General features: G+C 49.6%; 1 protein-coding gene and 1 long non-coding RNA gene across 2 annotated transcripts in view; one reads left to right on the top strand and one right to left on the bottom strand.

The window, feature by feature from the left end:
- LOC140901752 (uncharacterized) overlaps positions 1 to 6,166 on the bottom strand; it is a 157,439-nt gene extending 151,273 nt beyond the window's left edge. Inside the window, exon 1 of the long non-coding RNA XR_012155948.1 lies at positions 6,041 to 6,166. This is a non-coding gene — a long non-coding RNA (uncharacterized LOC140901752). The remainder of the gene's footprint in view (positions 1 to 6,040) is intronic.
- The window catches only part of APOC3 (apolipoprotein C3), a 177,567-nt gene continuing 170,591 nt past the window's right edge, over positions 5,950 to 12,925 (top strand). Inside the window, exon 1 of the mRNA XM_073321151.1 lies at positions 5,950 to 5,953. The gene's annotated coding sequence lies outside the window, so the exon portion shown is untranslated. The remainder of the gene's footprint in view (positions 5,954 to 12,925) is intronic.

Here is a 12,925-nt window from a genome sequence, read left to right on the forward strand (position 1 = left end):
GGACGGTCTCCCCTGGCAAAGGGGAATGCATGTCTAGAGTGCAGCCAAGAACTAGGGACTCCAGCCCCAACCTTATGTTCTGCTTCCCCTTCACAATGCCATATGGGCATCGCTTCCAGACCGGTGTTTAGGCAGACCGTGGTACACAGCAGCCTGTAGACGCAAGAGTTGTTGACCCCTTCTTTACACTGCTCAGATGCCCACTCCTCTGTGCCCTCTGCCCTCTCAAATCACTTTAAAATCTCTCTGGGAGTACACAGGGACCACAGGAGCTGTGCATGGCTGGTGCATTGGAAATGATCTCCTCTTGCCATTCAAACCAAGGTCCAGGAGCAGCTTTCCCGTGCTCTCCTGCAAAGAGTCTCGCTCTGACAACATCCTCTCCTTTGGCGCGTCACCTGGCCTTGCACGTTCAGACATATTTCCACTACTATTCAACACTCCTTTAGCTTAGAAATTGCTCGGAGATATTGGGAACAATGAGGCCTGACAGTGTTAGCTCAGAACAAAATGGCTTTTTATAAAGGGGGCACTGTGCTCTGGCTGATGTACTCCCTAGGCAGTGATAGCAGGAAAGAGAGAAAGTCATAGTCCTTCCGAGGTACCTGCAGGTCAATTTTAGTAACATCAGTGAATCCCCTGGCACTTTTGCTCACAGCAAGGATTCTATGCGATTCGTCAATGGCTCTCATCTACCCCAAGGCCCAGCATTTGCTGCCACAAAGCAGAAACTGGCAACAGCTCCCAGATGATATCACCCACTCCCTCCACCTTTGAGAATCAAACATGCTGAGTGTTGCCTAGGGGCGTGGGTGGAAGGGGATGAATTACAATGGGATCTGGTGCAGGCAGCTGGTTCAGAAAACTCAGACTTAAAGGACAGGGCCGAAAGCACATCACCCCTTCTGTCCTTCGTGGTAGAGAAGAGCAAGGGCTCTGCTCTAACGGATGTAAAGAGGATTTTTTATGGAGGCTGCTGGATGCAGATAGACCATGCGGCTCTTTCTGGCTTTCCAGCCCCCAGGCTGAATAAACACAGACCATGCAGCCTAGGGCCATCAACCTACTGTATATTCTGGCCTGAACCGAGCAGACACAGAAAGGGTTGCTGACTGCAGGACACACCTTTCCCCTCTCTTTCAGCATGCAGCCTGGGGTATTTTACTGAATTTCTTCTAATTCTCCCTTTTGCTCAGCTGTGCCGAGAGGGCGGGGTGATTAATCATCTCAGATGTTCCTAAGTAACAGCTTCCTGCCAAGTGACGCTGAGCCAATCAGACACGGTTCCATGCCAGCAATGCTGCATGGGATGGGATATCTTGCTAGAGCTTAGCATGGGTGTGATTTGGGGACAGCCAGTCCGAACCAGTTCTTTCCAGCTCTCCTGCTCGTGCAGTTGAATTTAACTCCAATAGTTCAGGAGTTATTTTCTAACCTGTAGGCGGTCTCTTCTAACGCAGCCACCTCCATTCCCTACTGGAGCCGTTCCAAACCCCCTAGATCTCTCCCAAGATTGCACTCCCTCAGCCTCTATTGACATAGTGAGCCACACCAAGATCAGTGGCCTACTATGGTAGGTGCTGCAGAGACACACGGTGTGAGACAATCCCTGCCCTACCCTTCAACAGACAAGACAGACAGAGGGTGGAAGGTGAAACAGAAGCATTGGGGGGAAAAATGACTTGGCCATGGTCACCCAGAAGGTCTGTGGCAGAACCAGGTCTCCTGATTCCCAGCTCACTGCCCTATTAGATGTCTCAAGAATCCCTGTATGTGGTTTTGTTGAGAATACTCCTTATTTGGCAAAGCACTCTCAGCCCAGAGAATGAGAAAGAGCTGGCAGCCAGTCCACTCTCAGTATCGAGGCTGGTATTGCCAGGCCATAGCATTCCTGATTCCCTTTGCTTCTGAATAGGTTGTTGGGAGAATCAAAGTAACATCCAGCTTTACATATGTGCTTCTACAGCGAACCAGAGCTCCTTGTCAGGGTCCTCAAGGTTGAAATTATAACCTTGACGTGTAATCCAAATTGCAGATACTTCTATCTCTGATATGCCCCTGCTTTTTCTCCCCCATTATTTGCTAATTTTAGACAGGGAAGGTTGCAAGCTGTTTGGAGGTTTGTTATTAAAATCTGCGAGGTAGGAAGAAAGAGGATTGGTGCCCATGAATATTCTGTAGGAGGAGATGGATTAGTGTCTGAGACATATCTGAAGGGATTTGCAAGGGAATTATTTATGGTGGGAACAAGTAAGTACTCATTTAGCTTATATTATACATTATACAAACAAGGCTTTGAGCGCTGGAAGTTAAGGCAGTAATGCCACTCTAAATTAAATTCATCAGTGCTTTAATTAAGATCTATATTTAGTTCTTAATTAAAGGGAGGAGAGCGGGAAAAAAGATGTTGCAATGGGAGTGATTTTGTGCAGAGATAAATATGTGAAGAAGAAATCTGTTTAGAGGGGGTCTGGGACGCTGAGCTGCAATCACCCCTGCTGACTGGCTGCCACCAAAGAGATCTAAGGTAACATTCTTCTGCTGCTGTTCTATCCCAGAGAGAACTTGGTTTGCTTTGTCATCAAGGGGTATGAAAACATCCCCGTTCCTTGTTGCCCACAGGGCATCTGCTGATTCAAGCCACGTGTTTGGCGCCGCTAGATAGGACAGGGTTTTGTTTGGTTTTTGGCTTACTGCCTTTGAAATGCTCCCCCAGAATTCAAATTACAACATCAAAATAGCCATGAAGAAACAACATCTTTTACACCCCCCTTCTGCGCTTTGGAAGATAATTTAAAGACAAGCAGGGAAGGAAATGCAAGTGAATTACAGAGCTGTGCTGAGAATGCAGAGCAGCCTCACTTTAACTCTCTCCTACACGTCAAGATAATTTAAGCAAAAAACGAAAATCCGGTCAATGAGCCATGTTAAAGAAACTGTGGCATGCTGCATACCCATCCCTGCCAGTATCCTAGGCTCATGAGGTAGGATCCACGCTGGAAAGAAGCTGGCAGACTGTAAGAGGCAGAGTTGATCCTTCACACAAACTCCTCTGTTTGAGCAGGTTATTAGAGTTTATTGACAATAATGTGAGGTACAGATCCAGGGCCCAATCCTGCAGGCTATTCTGTGGAGGCAAAAGCTCTGTTAGCGAATCATCTATGAACCGGCCCTGACGTTTCACCAACTGTATTTGTTATTCCTAGCAATTCACAGAACTGTTTGTAGGAATGAGTTTCAACCAGCGGCTCACACTGACTGCTCCCTCTTTGTGGTTGGTCATCTGAGGCCTTGTCTCTACTGCATGCTAACCTTGTGCTCAACCCTGCTTTTTCCCTTAACGCAGGACACATTCAAACATCATCCCACGGCAGTGTTTCTGTTCCCTAACTAGATGAGTTAAACACGGTTCGTAAATCGTGACTGCAAAGTACGTACCATCCCATATTGTGACAGTTATGGGTGCTGATATTAAATTTCCTGGACTCAAAACCATTTTCACAACCAGCTCAAGTTTCTCCAAACCCTTATGAGTAATGAATGCCACCATCCATGAATCGCAGCAAATGGAACATGACACTTGTTTACGAGCAAAAATATTTACTAAGTGAGCTTTTACCCTTTGATCAGCTCTCTGAATTCTTACCATTTATATAGCACAGCTGGGAAACAGGCAACGTACCATGGTGCAGAGGCCAGGGGACTATGATCCTCATCAGCCAGACAACAGGTTTTCATTTCCTGCATTGGTGATTGGACGCAATGGTGTGATGGGTGCTTTAGAAAAACGCAGACTAACCGACTGGGTGGGAGTAGGCACTGACTTTAGTGTCTAAGATTCTGTACGAATTGTGTGCGAGATAAAGGGTGAGAGATATGGGGAGCTGTGTAGTGGGCTGCGAGGTTCACCAGCTACTGCAGGGCACGTCCTATCTCAGTAGAAAGCAGGGAACCAGATCTCAAATGATTGGTTTTGTGCGTGTATTCACTTTGCCTTTTGCAAGCCTGTGTCCTTCATTCTCTGCTCACTGTTCTGGGATCTGTTAACAGTTTCTTTTCATTGCTGAAAATCCCTGATTTTAAACTCCACACTCCCACCTGAGTAAACAATAACTAAGAGTAAATGTGTACATGAGATAAAACATTTTGGGGCAAAGCTATGTGGAAAGAGCTAGCAGAGGGGGGAGTTTGATCTGCAAGACACCTCCTCTTGGACAAAACATCCCCACCAAAACCAGCGGGATTATCCCCTCCTATAGCCAAGGTGGGGAGAAGAGGTAAGAAACTCTGTCCTCCAGGATCCTTGCTAGAGAGATTCAGTTTAAGTCATAAACAATCTATGGTGATGGGGGCTATAGAAACCTTGGAGCCAGACGACAGGAACATCCCTGAGTTGAGAGACAGGGTGTGAAGGTGGAAAGCGAAGTTCCAAAAGGAGAAAGTAAACTTAGCAACAACTGGAATATCAAAGCAGCGCAGTGCGCTACTTTCTTCTTTTGCCTCCCTTGCACCCGATTAATCAGCAGCTACAGCACACGGCTTTGATCCCAGAAATCAAACCCCCAGTCTGATGGGTGACTTGATGTTATGCTAATCTGAGTTGATTGAGCTGAGATAATTACACTTCATGCAGGTTTCCTGGGAGTTTCGAATAAATATTGATGCACATCTGTCCCCTGCTCAGGTGAAGGGGGTTGCTCTTCGCTGGCAACAGTTTTGATGTGGTCTCTGGGAGGCTCGGCTTGCTGATTGCTGGGAACAGCTTGCCTTTGGTACCAATGTCCTGATGCTGCAGACGGGAGCAGGATGCTGTGTGTGCACACGGCGTGCAGAGCGGTAGGGAAGAGTGTGCCAGGAGCCGGTGCGGACAGTGGGCAAAGAGCAACTGAGATGTCTCCTTGGGGCTCATTGTCCTTGCAGCGTGGTCTGAGCACCGAGAGGTTTAGCTGGAACCTGCCTCTCAGTGCTTGGCCAAGGTGGGACCCCTCAGCTGAGCCTCCCTCCATGCTGATGGCGAGACTGGCGCCAAGGTGCTGCTTGCTGAAGGCATCGCTCAGGCATGTGGCCATTAGTCACCGACAGTCGTGTCCAAACTCAGCTCTGGGGAGAGCAATGAACCAACTCCTCCACTTTCCTTTGGGAGGGGTGTGTCCAAGGAAGAGACCCCTCCACGCCCCAAAAGTCACACCCTGCCGCAGCTGCCTTCCTTCCCAAAGCTTCCCTCCTGGCTTCAGCATGGGAGGTGGGAATCCCAGAAGGGGAAAGATGTGCTGTGGGGTGTTTCCTGCCTCTAGCCTCTCTAAGTATGGGCCCCTCTAATACAGACCCCACCACACAAAGACACAGCCGAAGCATGCGAATTTGCTAACACATATTTAGTATCACATTCACCCCACCTGATCAGGCCAGTTGCTCCCCATCACTATGGAGCACATGGGCTAATTCAGCCTGAGAACACATCTGACACGCACTGGAGCCTGAGTCAAGGTGCAAGCTCCAGGGAGGCGTGGGAGAGCAGAACCGAAAGGCTTTCTGGAAGCAGCATCTCTTGGGAAGGATCTGAAGGAGGGGAAACATCACCTTGGCTTCCAAGGCAAGTGAGCCGGCCCCAAACCTAAGGGGTAGCATGGAAGAAGGTGCAAATGCCGCGGCGGAGAAGGGTGGAACATGGGCACTTAGGGGAAGACAGCTGAGTTTCCATGAGACTTTCTGCACTTCAGCAAAGGGGGACTTGGGGACATGAACCCAGACAAACCTACTCTACAGTTGCCTCTGCAACACCTCTCACAACAGACTCTGAACGGCAGCCATCAAAATCTATTGTCTCCAAGCAAAGCTCGGTGCAGAGTCTATTCCCCAAATGCCATCTCCTTCCCTGCTTTCTAGCCATGGCACAGTTCACCCCCGCAGCCACAGGACTAAGGTCCTGCACCACAGAACACAACAACGCAGCCTCCTAAGCTCTCACATCGGCAACCTCCCCAAGTCCTCGGGAACGTTAAACGTGTCACCGCACTGACAAATCAGTCTGTGTACTCACATCATGTACAAGGCTCTCCTCTCCAATAACACCTGCATTCAAACAGCTTCCCGCCAGGGCTGCTGTTACTCTGAGCTCCAGCAAAACAGAAGCAAATCGCCCAGCGTTAAGAGCATTTCCTAGCTGGAGCTGAAGGGATGCTCTTAAGGAACTGGAGTCTAAAATATAGGTATCTGTGAAGAGAACAGTGGGGGATGCTGCTGGGCAGTGGGAGGTGCGGGAGATTTCACAAATCAAACTGAGAATGAATACCGAAGCTTCTGTCATTGTTTATTGAAGTCACGGAGCCAGATCCCCAGCTGGTAGCTCGGTGGATTTTGATTTACACCTGCTGAGGACGTGGCTCGCTTGTTATTTAAATATTCCCTGCCGAGTTCACAGTTTGACTCCTACCACATTGTACTGGGGTGACAGCATGAGAACCAGGCAGCGAAAGTACCTATCCCAGTTGAAACAGGGTGGGAAAGGAACCCTGCACAATCTGAATCAGGAATGAAAAGCCAGTTCAGTGTTTCAGTCTGTCCAGCGTTAACAGCCTGCAGGGTGCTGTTACCAGGGGGAACTAGGGAACAGTTTCAATAACATTTAAAGCTTGACAGTGTCCTCTGACAGCCTGTTAACAGGGCATGGAAGGACGGGTCAGAGATTGGTCTGTATGCCACAATCCTTCCCTGCACTCCTAGGTCAAGACAGCTCTTTAAAAGGACAAAGGACCATCCTTAGCTAATGATCCAACCAGCGGACCAAATTCAGTGATGAATCCTAGTCACATGCCACCTGAGGCAGGTTTCGCGTAGGCTAAGCAGCACTGCGGCTGCAGAAGCCCTAAATGTTCACAGGCAGATCCCTCTGGAGGTCTTTCTCCCCTGGCAAGGCAGGTGACACCACAGCAAATGCTGAGCAAGGAGGGTTGGGCTCAGCCGGATCAGGACTGTTTTTGGGTATAAGACGAAAAGCCAGCCCAGCCCTGCCCATGGTGCTCCAGCCCTCTCCACCGGGCCCCTGGTTGCTGTCTGAGTGAACAGATTCCATCTCCAGAGCCCAGCTGGAGCATAGCCCCCTTCCCCCCTCACGCTGCCTGCCCTGGCGTGTGAATCCCGATGAAAATGAGGCAGATCCATCAATGTGACGCGCTCTCCTCAGGTGGGATGGGGATGTATGGCAGCCCTATAAATCATACCCTCTCTCCTCCCTAGCCCTGGGGGACTCCAGCAAATGGAATGGCCCTCCCAGCTCTACACACACCTTAAATTCGACCCAACATGAAGGGTAGGGGACAAGGGCCGGCCAGGTCAGGCCACATCACAGAGAGGTGCTGGCAACTCAGGCTGCCCACCCAGAAGAGCTGCCTGGAGCTGAGATGAGCTGAGTGTTAGAGACGGGGAGAGGCATCAGCTCCTTACGTTGCATATTCCTGGGGGCAGGGACTGTCTTTTTGTCCTGGGTCTGTTCCACGCCTAGCACCGTGGGGTCCTGGGCCATGACGGGGCATCTAGGCACTCCCACAGTACAATGAGTAACACGGTAATATGGCCTGTGAATACCCTGCTTTGAGGCTCAGCTGCCTGAGCACGCAGGGCTGGCCAGCAGGTGCACAGGGAATGCACTAGCGACTTCAGCACGGCCGCTAAGTGGCAAAAACCTTGTGTGTTCCTCGCCCCCATATAAGCTCCAAGTAACATGATACACTCATGGCCATTGCCTGCCCCCCCGTGGGAGGCACAGGACATACATCTGCAGTGGGTGTCAGGCAAACTGGACTGGAAAGATGGGCATCTCCCTTCGTGCAGATGGACTGGGTTAAGCACGTGAGGCACCAGATCTCACCCTCCCTTCTCTGCCTTTCCAAACCACTCTGGCTCTACTCTGGATGTTTTCCCAGGCCACCCTTGTGGGACAGGGGGAAATGCCACTCGAAGGCAGCAGGCGCTGTTATGTCCTATTGGGCCCAGCTGGCCTACAGCCTGCGGAACATCTCAAGTACTAATGGCCCCATGAGAACTTGGAGGGGGGGCGTGGATTGCCCCTCATAGATCCGACCTGCCTCTGCCGACAAAGCAGCAGCTCGGTTGGTTTTCAGTGAGCGGAACATGGGAACTCACCTCCCACACCTAGGGACTGTGCACACCCATGCGGGCAAGATCTCACGCCTCTCTGCTGGAAGTCTGGTTTCCGTTTCCAGCTTGTCACCTGCAACCGCACCTCAGAAACTCGGCCCAGGGCTGGCACGGTCCTCCCTCATTTAAACACCCTGTGAGCTGGCGCATAGCTCCCTGCCACTCCCCGCCTCCCTATTTGGATCAAATTATAAATAGAGATTCTCCCTAGGTAGGGCACTCGCTCTGTAGCATTGCTTGCTCTGCCTAGTGCGGCTGTGCAAGTTGGGGAAGGAGAGTGGGCAGCCAAACCAGCTCATTTGACTCGCCTTGTCTCATGGTAGATTCCTTCATGAAAGAAGGGAGTATGGGAATCAATTCCAGACTCCATCTGAATTACCAACTAGGAGCTGCTGCTGTCTCCCTCTAGCTAGCAGGAAGGGTGTGACCTCCCTTTAGCACCCACACTCAGCCTTCAGGTGCCTCCTGCTAGACGTGACACTCCTCCCGCAGCCTGAGTGACTGCTGCAGGTCCCTGAAGAACCACCCAGCGCAGGACCACGCATAATTCTCTCTGCCCCATCTGAGGCCCAGCCGGCTTGCCTGGAGCAGTGTGGCCTGGTGGGGAGAGCACAGAAGCATGAGCCAAGCAGGAACTCCAGGGATCTAATCCCAGCCCTTACACTGACACCCTCTGTGGCCATACTCCCTCTGAGCCTCATCACTCCCTCTAACACAGCGCTATTGCTTTCCCCGCAGCATGCAGAGAGCTCTTTGAAGATCGACCATGCTAGCTGCTGTTAGGGTGTTAGCATAGGGCACAAGCACCATGGACTGATGTTTACCCTGGTATTGACCATTCCTGTGCTGACTGGCAGGTTCTTTGTTTCTTATCAGAGTTTTATTAACCGTGTTTTGTAGGGCTGTTGGTGGAGTTAAAGTTTTTGCTTTAGAGCACGAAGCTGTGCGTACACCATTAGCTCTGTGTTCAAGCGGCCCGGCTGGGACCACACACTTTTTGAGCTTTGGTATCTCTGGATAGACATCTGCTTTTTATTTTTGGACTGTGCATCATGATTTGAACACTAGCCTTGTGACAGGCACCAGTCTGTGTTCACAATGAGTCCTTGTGAACTCCTCGCAAGCACTGAGAATCTGGAAGAACATCACAGGCAACGGAGCACAGGTAAGCACCATGCCCTGGCTGGGTTCACATTTTAAAGGCTTTACTACCTGGGTACTGACAGTTGCAGTGTTTAGTGTATCCAAAACCACCTCAACCAAAACGGATAAGTAGATCAGATGAGCTCCAGGCACCAGTCCCAGCTTTACCAATACCAAGCCTCAGAGCCCAGGGCAGCTGACTCAGGCTGACAGGGATCAGGCTATAAAATTGCAGTGCAGACTTTAGGCTGGGGGGGGGAGCCCAGGCTCTGAGACCCTGCAAAGGGGTAGGCTCTCAGAACCTGGCTCCAACCCGAGCCTGAATATCTACACTGCGGTTTTATAGCCACAGTCATGCCACGGGTCTTTTATTTTTGGCGGTGTGGAGATAGCTATTTTTGCATGTGAGCGTATGTCTGTGAACTGGCTCCAGGGCAGACTGCGCTAACAATACTTGTACGTGCTTTGGGGCAGGGCCCACCTTTTCGTTCGGTTTGTGCAGCTCCTAGCTCACTGGGATCCTGGTTGCTGACTAGGACTCCTCGGGGCTACCACAACACAGATAACAAATCATCATCATCGAGGGCTTTTCACCCGCAGAGCCCAGTGAACTTTACAGCAGAGGGGCTGCACGGCTATCACACTTTAGACATGAGGAAACCGAATCACAGAGCGAGTCACCCACCCAACGTCACACAGCCAGGGATTGGAAGAGCTGGGACCACATGTCTCCCAACTAGCCCTGGGACGCTACTGCCCCCTGAGATCTGAGAGCGCTTCGGGCCCTTCCTGTGCACAGCTGACGAGGCTGTACAGAATGGGGACGAGGCAGCAGTTAGGAGCCCTGCAATAAGAGGCCATCTTAACTAATCCAGAAATTAAAGTACCATGAGAAAACAGGCTAATCAAATTATACATTCCTAAGAACCATTTATAAGCCTTGTGCATTCTTTAATCTTAATTAGAAATCTTAGCAGCTCCTGCTGACTCTGTAATCAACATTTAAACACGGCTGACCCCCACCGCGCTAACCTTGAGAGTCTGGCGCAGGTATTTGATGAGGGAGTTAGGGAAAGTGTCTGCTTTGCGGAGTTCATTGTAGCCAAGGAAGCCTGGGGGTAGAGAGCCTTAGATCAGAGAACCAGCTACAGGGTAATGATGAGTATTATGTCTGCGCTCTAATTAAACAACATTTGCTGACAATTCCACAAGCCCATAATAATCTCTCTCATTTGGCTCAATAACATTTGTATTTGTAAAGAAATATTATTTCCTTACACTTCCCTGGAGGGGAGGTGTTGGGAGAAAGGAGGCAAGATGCAGATGCTCAGATATCGCTCTGCTCTGGAGAAGGGGTAGGGGCCCATGCACAGCAGTCTGGGGGGCTCCTGAATGGTGCAGGGTAGGGAGAGGCTACCCTCTCTCTCTCACCCACCCACGTTAACCCAACCGGCAAATAACAAAATCTCCTGCCTTGAAAACTCCAGGGACCTCCAGCAAGGCTACCAGGCTGGGTAGGCAGGTATGTTCAGCATACAAGCCAACTTCTAAGAGTTACCCCATCACTGCAGGGTTTCTTGCTCCTTCTTCTCAAGCAGCTGGCACTGGACAAGGTACTGGATTTACTGGACCTCTGGTCTGACCCAGTGTTGATCCATGTGCCCTCCAGAAGTTGAGTGGGCTAAAATCAGATTGTAAGTTTCTTGGAGCAGGGCCTGTGACTTTTTATTTGTTCAGCAAGACAGAGAGGGACTTGGCAGCCACCATGAATAACCAGTTGAACATCCGATGAAGTGAGCTGTAGCTCACGAAAGCTTATGCTCAAATAAATTGGTTAGTCTCTAAGGTGCCACAAGTACTCCTTTTCTTTTTCCAGTTGAACATGAACTGCCAGGCTGATGCTGTAGCTAAGAGGGTTAATGTGATCCTTGGATCCAGGGAAATAGCAAGGAGAGGCAGGAGGTGGTGTTTCCTGTCTATAGGCACGAGTAAGACCAGTCCTGGATCCTGTGTCCAGTTCTGGTGTCTGCACTTCAACTAGGGTGTTAAAAAAATGGAAAGGGTTCAGAAAAACACCACAAGTCTAGAGAGCCTGCCCTATAGTGAGAGACCTGAGAATCTCCCTCTGTTCAGGTTATCCAAGAGAAGGTAAAGTGGTGATGTGATCACAGGCTGTAAATAGATACATGGGGCAGAGATTATTGATAGTGGACAGCTCTTTAATCTAGCTGGAAAAGGCAAAAAGCAATCCAATGGCTGGAAGCTTAAAAACTCAACAAATTAAGACTAGCACTAATGTGCACATTTTAACAGTAGGGTAATCAGCCCTGGGAAGCTACCCAAAGTCTTTGGTGGCTTCTCCGTCTCTTGATGCTTGTAAATCTCGATGGTATGTCCTTCTAACAGCTCCAAATTGGCTGAGACAGAAGTTAGGGTTTGCTGCAGTAATTGGCGGGTGGAGTTGTGTGCGCTCTGGCATGCAGGTCAGACTAGCGGAGTCTGGTGGTCCTTTCTGACCTTAAAAGCAATCCAACTCTGAAAGCACCCAATGGTCTCTCAGCCTGATGGGATTTTACCCTCTGTGCCTTTCTTCCTTCTTTGCACCTACAGGACTCCAGCAAAAGTGCTAAGTGGATGTGCCCTATTTGTGTGTGTTACACACGTAGCGGATGTGATCACTACACAGCAGTTTAGAACAGCTCTGGATTGCATTAAAACTGGTGGGAGAGGGGGGAATTTAGGCAACAGACTAATAGTTTAGGCTTCTCGGTCACCTTCCGTCAAAGCACATGCCACATGGAGTGAACGAAACCTCACACTGCTGAGAGATGAAGCAGACTCAGGCCCATTTCCCAGACGGGTAAACGAGGCTCAGAGAGGGACTTAGAAAGTACCGTTTTCAAGGTCACAGAAAGAGTCAGTGGCACAGAATCCAGTCTGCCCTGCTCTAACCCCTGGATATACACCCCTGCCCTCCCCACATGCCGTTGGATTACCCGTTGCAAGAGCTCCACCCAGGAAGCCATTTGCAGCACATAATAACTTTATTGAACCTACAGAACTATGAACACCACAACAAATGTGTTATTCTTATGTGCCATTAGATCTTTTTATATATTAACTAAGCACACACACACACCATATAGAGATACCGGTGTTTGTATACAGCTCTGGTATTACCTAGCAATATTATTCTGATTCTTGTGAAAAATTCCACCGGGCTCTTTAATACCTATGAGTGATCAGGACCTCAGATTTATGTTTCACTTGAAACATAAAGCCAACAGTCTGATAGGGCAGAAGCAGGGCAGTGAAGGCTGGGATGTACTCTTTATAGTATAGCCACGGACTGAGAGCTTTAGGTTCCAGAAGCTTCCATCTCTCCCCGTCTCATGCACATAAATTAAATCACCTCCCTGATTTCTGTGGTAGTTCATACTAGGCTCCTCAGCATACAAAGAAATGTGCCCGAGAATCAGCTGCAGAAGGCTGACAAGTGCCACACAATTGTTCAAAGCTAGCAAACACAACCAAAAATATATACATATTAAAATACTCAGCTTTGCAAGAGAAAGCATTGCTCTCTGCCCCTCCGCACTCCAAGGCCTGAAGAATCTTAATGACT

This window comes from Lepidochelys kempii, chromosome 22, assembly GCF_965140285.1.
Source record: "Lepidochelys kempii isolate rLepKem1 chromosome 22, rLepKem1.hap1, whole genome shotgun sequence".
Classification (NCBI taxonomy): Eukaryota; Metazoa; Chordata; order Testudines; family Cheloniidae; genus Lepidochelys; species Lepidochelys kempii.